Here is a 6261-nt window from a genome sequence, read left to right as displayed (position 1 = left end):
GGTTATAAGGTCCACCAACCATTATAAAGAGTACTTTATTTCATCATTTCTAGATCACACATTTTTCACATTTTAACTCTGAAAATGAATACAACTTATACTTGACAAGTTCTGTTTAACTGGCAATATTTTCTTCATTAACAAAGGAATATCTTGGAATTTTTCCTAAAACCTCATGATTTGATGAAATAAGTAAATAAATCTACAACATGCCTGGTCCACTCAGTTCGAAATCGGTAACACAGTCTTACTTCTCCTTTGGCCACCACCCTACTCCCAACATTCAATAATTAACAGGACCTACTGGTGCTTTCATCAACAGTGATCAAATCGATTCCTTTCTTCCAGTCCCACTACAATAACAGTAGATCTGTCTAATCCCTCTTTCCTTCATATCTGAACTCTTGTCATAGCTTCATTTATTTAAACATTTGCTTCAAATTCAACCAATACTGTGCACTTACATGTGCAAGTTACTGAGCAAACAAAGCAGTCCAGTTTTCTGTCCCTCTCTCTCCTATCTCCCCTACAATTCAGAATTTTGTTCTTTTTTTGCCTCAAGCTAGAATCACTTTTCTTCCAGTTTCTATGTACCAAATCTACATACACTATTTTAGTTCTAGATTAAATCTCATCCTCTTCATTAAACTGTTCCTAGTTAATCTCTTTTCAACTTTAACATTCTAAAATACATAAAATCTGATGCATATTGGCTATATTTACTGCTTCTTGAAGGCAAGGTTTACATGTCATACATTCTGCTATAGTGTAAGCTCCCCAAGAGCTTACTTTTGTCTCTTTTGTTCACTGTTACATCTTCAGCACCTAGAAGAGTATCTGGTACATCACAGCTGCTTCAGTAAATACTTACTGAATTAATGCTCCTTATATATAGGATAGAGGGTAGAGAACACATCTTTGCAGCTGCGGTAGAGTGGGAAGAGTCAAAATGAACTGGACTAAATGACTTGAACTCTTTGAACTTCAGTTTCTCAATCTGCAAAATGTAAATAATATTCAGCAACTCAAGAAGTTGTTATATTGATTAAGTGCAATAATTCTTTAACAGCATCTAGTACAAAGCTGAGAACAAGAGGATGCTCTCAATAAATGTTTTGATGATTTTTTTCATGATTGCTAAATAGTAAGGCATATTCAATGAATGCCTACTAAATTAATAAAATCTCAGGAAAAATAAAGTGTGAGGAATGTCTAACTTCTTAACATTTATCTAGTCAAGAATTCTAAGAGTGAATTACATCTGAAATATTATATATTAAACTCCAAACTGTAAGCATGGCTGAAACCATTTTGATTAATAGGAATAATTTCCATTTGACAGGGTACAGGTATTAATATCTATATTTTACTCACATGCACAGATTGTATGTGAATGCTTAAAGAAGAACAAAAGTTTTACTATTAGGATTTCCATAGTGCAATAATCAGAATAGAAGAAAAGCTACAAACTTTTTGTTTGAGCTTACACAGTCCCCATAAAGCCAGGAAGTACAATAATTTCTGTCTACAAAACATTAATGAATAGTATATAATGCTGTTTTACCAGATTTATCAAAATATGTAAAAATATACCATAAACAATTACAACAAATAAGCTTTTCAACATATGTGCATTCTATTTTACAGAAAGAGTATCAGTTAAATGGTTTTTAAACTTTTTTTTTTACTAAACTGTACAATGCCTTATATTGACTACTTACTAACTTTAAACTGTTCCCCAAATTTTACAGAGAATGAACTTATAATTCACCATAATATCAGATTACTGGGCCAATTAGAAACTCTTAGAATTAGAATCTTCCTTGTTCAGCATACAAGCTTTATTAATTTGTAAATTGGAACATACATAGACTTTACCTTTCAAAGCTTTTCCAATCCCTCTGGGTACTTTCAATGACTCATAATCTAATTACAAATCACAAGCAAGCAAGAAGAGAAGAGCGCTCCGTTGTGTCTGCTATTAAAATCATTGCAAATTCCAGTAGGGAAACATATTCTGAGTAGGAATAGAGGGGAAAAAAGCCCACCTAAGTTGTAGGACAAAGTATTTTACTTTAACTGTAAGGAAGCACCAAACCTCTTGGAAAATAACACAAAATGAAAATGTAAGCCAAGAAACATTAAGAAATATAAACTGAATAAACAGAGTCATGCTGAGATGACCAACGACCTCTCTCACGTTCTCTAGTCACCATAAGAATGTATTCGAACCTCCAACCTATAAAGCCCTTACATGTGAATGGAGGTAGAAAAGTTGAGGGTAAGTGAGAACCAAATAAAGTGAGTGAACGTTAATTTCTGGATGGAAAGGCATTAAGATATTCAGGCGAGTGTGTTAACGTCTGCCGCAGTAACAAAGGCCAAAAAAGAGATAAGGTGTTAGGAATGATAAGATTGAGATCCTGAGAATCTAATTTTTTTTTCATTTCTTTTTTGATGGAAAACAGTTAAACGGATGCGATAGCTTAGGGGACAAGTCGTATCTGGAATAATTAACAAAAGCCACAGGGAGAGGGGGGAACAGCTGCCCACAGGAAGCCTTACGGTTAGTTAGGTTTGGAACCCAGGAAGAGCAAGGGGTCAGAAGACAAATTACACTAAAAAGTATATGAGGGAGGTGCCAAAACCCTCAGGAAGCCTAAACGGTTGGCCAGAGGATCTCCACTGAAGGCAGGTCCCCCCAAAACCAGGTTATTTGGGGATCAGAGACACCGAGTCCCAACCTTCTCCTGACTCCACCAGGCTCAAGTAGCCCCTCACCGAAACAGAACTGGAGAAGTGTAAAAAATGTGCAGGAGCCACCAACCAGGGAAGTGTTCCAGCTCTAGCAGCAGCCGCCCCAAAAGCAGCCCTCACGCAGCCCTCACACACGAATACACTCCGACCTCAGCGCCGCAGCCACAGGCATCTCGAGCTTCCCGGCCACCGTAGTGTGAGGAAAGGCCTCCCTTTCGAACCCAGTATGTCAGCCACTTCCGGGGCACTAATCCATTTGATTGGCTGTAGCAAATAGCGCACAGGCCCATGACCCACTCACTTCATCCATCCCTTTTCCTCCGCTCTTTGCCATCCCAGCCCCTGGGTCACCAGTAGGGCAAGCGCAGCGACAGGGAAAGTATCTGTAAGCAATGTCTCTAACAGACAACCCACATTATGTCTACTTTGAGGTCCCACTGAACAATTGTACTTCAACTCCCAGCATGCAACGCCACACCGTCTCCTCGGCGCGGAGCTACAAAACCCAATGTGCACTGCGCCCCTCTTTCTTCGGTTTCCATCTGACACTCTTGAGATCCCAGTTATGTATTCAGAAGAGTCACTAATTTCTTGTAATAACGTAGACCTTACTGTCGAACCCCACTTTGATAAACATACCCATTATCCCTTCTATCCGGTTGTGAAGGTTCTCTAAGTCAAGCTATAGTTGAGACTGACAGATAAATACTTACAAAATACTAAGGAATGTTTGCGCTCGTTTTCCAAATTCCTATTATTTTTCAAGGATTGAAACACTGGACGGTAGAAAGGCTTTTTATGAAATGGGAATTTTTATCCACACTCCTAAGGAGTGTGAGGGAAATGCTGGGGCGCCTGGGTGGCTCAGTCGGTTAAGTGTCCGACTTCGGCTCAGGTCATGACTCACAGTTTGTGAGTTTGAGTCCCGCATCAGGCTCTGTGCTGACAGCTCGGAGGCCTAGAGCCTGTTTCGGATATTGTGTCTCCTTCTCTCTCTGCCCCTCCCCCACTTGTAATCTGCCTCTCAAAAATAAATAAATTTTAAAAAATTTAAAAAGAAAGGAGTATGAGGGAAATACTAAAGTATGGGAAAGTGTAATCCTAGGTCGTTTTGCAGTACTGAGAGATTGCGTTGGAACAAGGACTGCCAGACATGCTCCTGAATTGCATAGGAAATTATAGTAAAACCTGGGAGTAAAAAATTAACAGTCTGTACTACCGGACTATGTACCCACAAGGGAAAAGAAACATTTCAGAATGCAGAGTTGAAAGCTCAAAATTAAATTTTAAAATGTTTTTCACTTTTGGGGTGGCTGGGTGGCTCAGTAGATTGAGGTCAGGTCATGAGCTCACTGTTGCTGAGTTCGAGCCCCACATCTCTGCTGACAGCGCGGAGCCCTCTTTGTATTCTCTGTACCCCCTCTCTTTGCCCCGCCCCTGCCTGTCCTCTCTCAAAACTAAAGAAACATTTTTTAAATATTTCTCACTTTTTTTTAACATGTTAATGTTTTTGTATTAGTTTTATTGTTATTCTTACAAAAACAAGTACCTGGAACTATTATTTTCTATTACGTGGTAGGGCAACAAGTAACCAATCACACAAAGGGTATATAGCAAGATCATATTTTAAAATAGAGAACTTTGTTTTGATTTCTTAGGACAGATAGCAACCATTGAACAAGCTGTCTGGATGCCTTTTTGTTACTTTGATAAAGATTTGGATTACCAATACCAGGAATGAATATATTTTATTTTTTACATTGTGCACTAATAGGCCATGAGAAACAATGCTTGAATTCTTAAACTATATGGTAATTATATAAAATAAAGTTGACCTATACCATTAACATTGGTTTTCTGTGGATTAACAGCAAAACAGATTTTAATTGTTTGGAAAAATGGAGTAGAACACTTACCATGTTTATAACCTCTCATAGAAGTCACAGAAGGTAACTGTATTCTGTAACACGGACATGGCATCCAATACCATACAAACTGCTTTCCAACTCCAGTGTACTGAATTATGCAGCACTAGCAAGTAAATATTTAAAATCTATGATCCCAGAAAACAATCTGCTGCTTTCTGTACTCATGCACCAAAACAATACAAATGCAGTGAGAGAAATATTTCCACTGGAATGATTAGAGCTAATGATAAACTATAATTAGGTTATCTGTTATTCATAACTGCAGTAAATACATAATTGCATCCACTTATTAAAGATGTTATTAAGGAAGCTTTTAAAATATGCTAAATAATTGATACACATATTCTAAAGTAGTTTCAATGATCAATTGTGTAAATGAACATGGAAGAGAGTTTAAAGAGTACATAATTTATGTAACAGACTGTAGGTTTTTAAAGGAGATTCTTGCAGCTGCAGTACTCAGCAATGTTCTCTTCTCATTTAAAAATATTTTTAATGTTTATTCATTTTTGAGAGTGAGACAGAGCAGGAGTGGGGGAGGAGCAGAGAGAGAGGAGGACACAAAATCAGAAGGAGGCTTCAGGCTCTGAGCTGTCAGCACAGAGCCCCATGCGGGGCTTGAACCCACAAACCATGATGTCATGACCTGAACTGAAGTCAAACACCTAACCAACTGAGACACCCAGGCACCCCTCCCTCCTCGCTTTTAAATGTGACTTAAAATTCGACTTTCCAGTCCAGCCAATTGCCAAGCACATAAAAATCAAAACCAGACAAGATATTCATTTGAGTTCAACAAATACACAATGAGTGCTGCTAGGTACAAAGCCCTCCGCTTAGCCACTAAAGTCTATTTCTGAAGCACAGATAGTTTTGATAGCTGGGAGAGATTTAAAAGGGAAATGAAAAGAAGATAAGAGCTTAATCAGAATGGAAAGCAGAGGGGCACCTGGGTGGCTCAGTCGTTTGACTTTGACTCAGGTCATGATCTCACGGTATGTGGGTTCAAGCCCCTAGTCGAGCTCTGTGCTGACAGCTAGCTCAGAGCCTGGAGCCTGCTTCAGATCTTGTGTCCCCTTCTCTCTCTGGCCCTCCCGTGCTCACTTGTGTGCTTGCTCTTTCTCTCTCTCTCTCTCAGAAATAAATTATTTTAAAAAACATTTTTAAGAAAAGAACGGAAAGAGAAAGTAAAATATGTGTAACATTGTCTTCTAAAAATCACTTATGGATTCAGTTAATTGGAACTCTACAATAGCTAATACACATTCTAAAAGGCAGGAGCCACATCTTATATATTTGTGTACATCTTAGCTCTAACACAGTACTTTGTTTAAAGTAACTTATTCTCCATAAGAGTTTTGTGGGAGTTCACTGTGATATCTGAGGCCCCGAAACTCCCTCCCTATTCATACTATGTAGTTTTAATATAAGCTATTTTTAGCATCTGAGCTTCATTTTCTTAATTATTAATTCAGACTGTACAATAAAATAAGTATTAAAAACAGAATATTTGATTAATCAGAATGGTACACTCAAAAATCATGAAAAAGCATTTACTGCTGTGTATGGGTATATA

The 6261-nt window shown here is 38.1% G+C and overlaps 1 protein-coding gene across 6 annotated transcripts in view; it reads right to left on the bottom strand.

The window, feature by feature from the left end:
• ATG4C (autophagy related 4C cysteine peptidase) overlaps positions 1-2957 on the bottom strand; it is a 92344-nt gene extending 89387 nt beyond the window's left edge. The window contains exons 1-3 of one of the 6 annotated variants that reach the window (XM_077768104.1): positions 2828-2957; positions 1879-2017; positions 872-997 (exon numbers count right to left, since the gene is read on the bottom strand). The gene's annotated coding sequence lies outside the window, so the exon portion shown is untranslated. Of the gene's footprint in view, positions 1-871; positions 998-1878; positions 2018-2781 lie in introns of all 6 variants that reach the window. The other 5 variants (XM_077768103.1, XM_077768107.1, XM_077768106.1 and 2 more) reach the window with 5 other exon arrangements.
• Between the last annotated feature and the right edge of the window lie 3304 nt (positions 2958-6261).

The sequence above is a fragment of the Crocuta crocuta genome, unplaced genomic scaffold (genome assembly GCF_008692635.1).
Source record: "Crocuta crocuta isolate KB4526 unplaced genomic scaffold, BGI_CrCroc_1.0 scaffold85, whole genome shotgun sequence".
In the NCBI taxonomy this organism is placed as follows: domain Eukaryota; kingdom Metazoa; phylum Chordata; class Mammalia; order Carnivora; family Hyaenidae; genus Crocuta; species Crocuta crocuta.
Note: the sequence above shows the minus strand (reverse complement) of the source record. Positions and strands in the feature narration are given on the sequence as shown.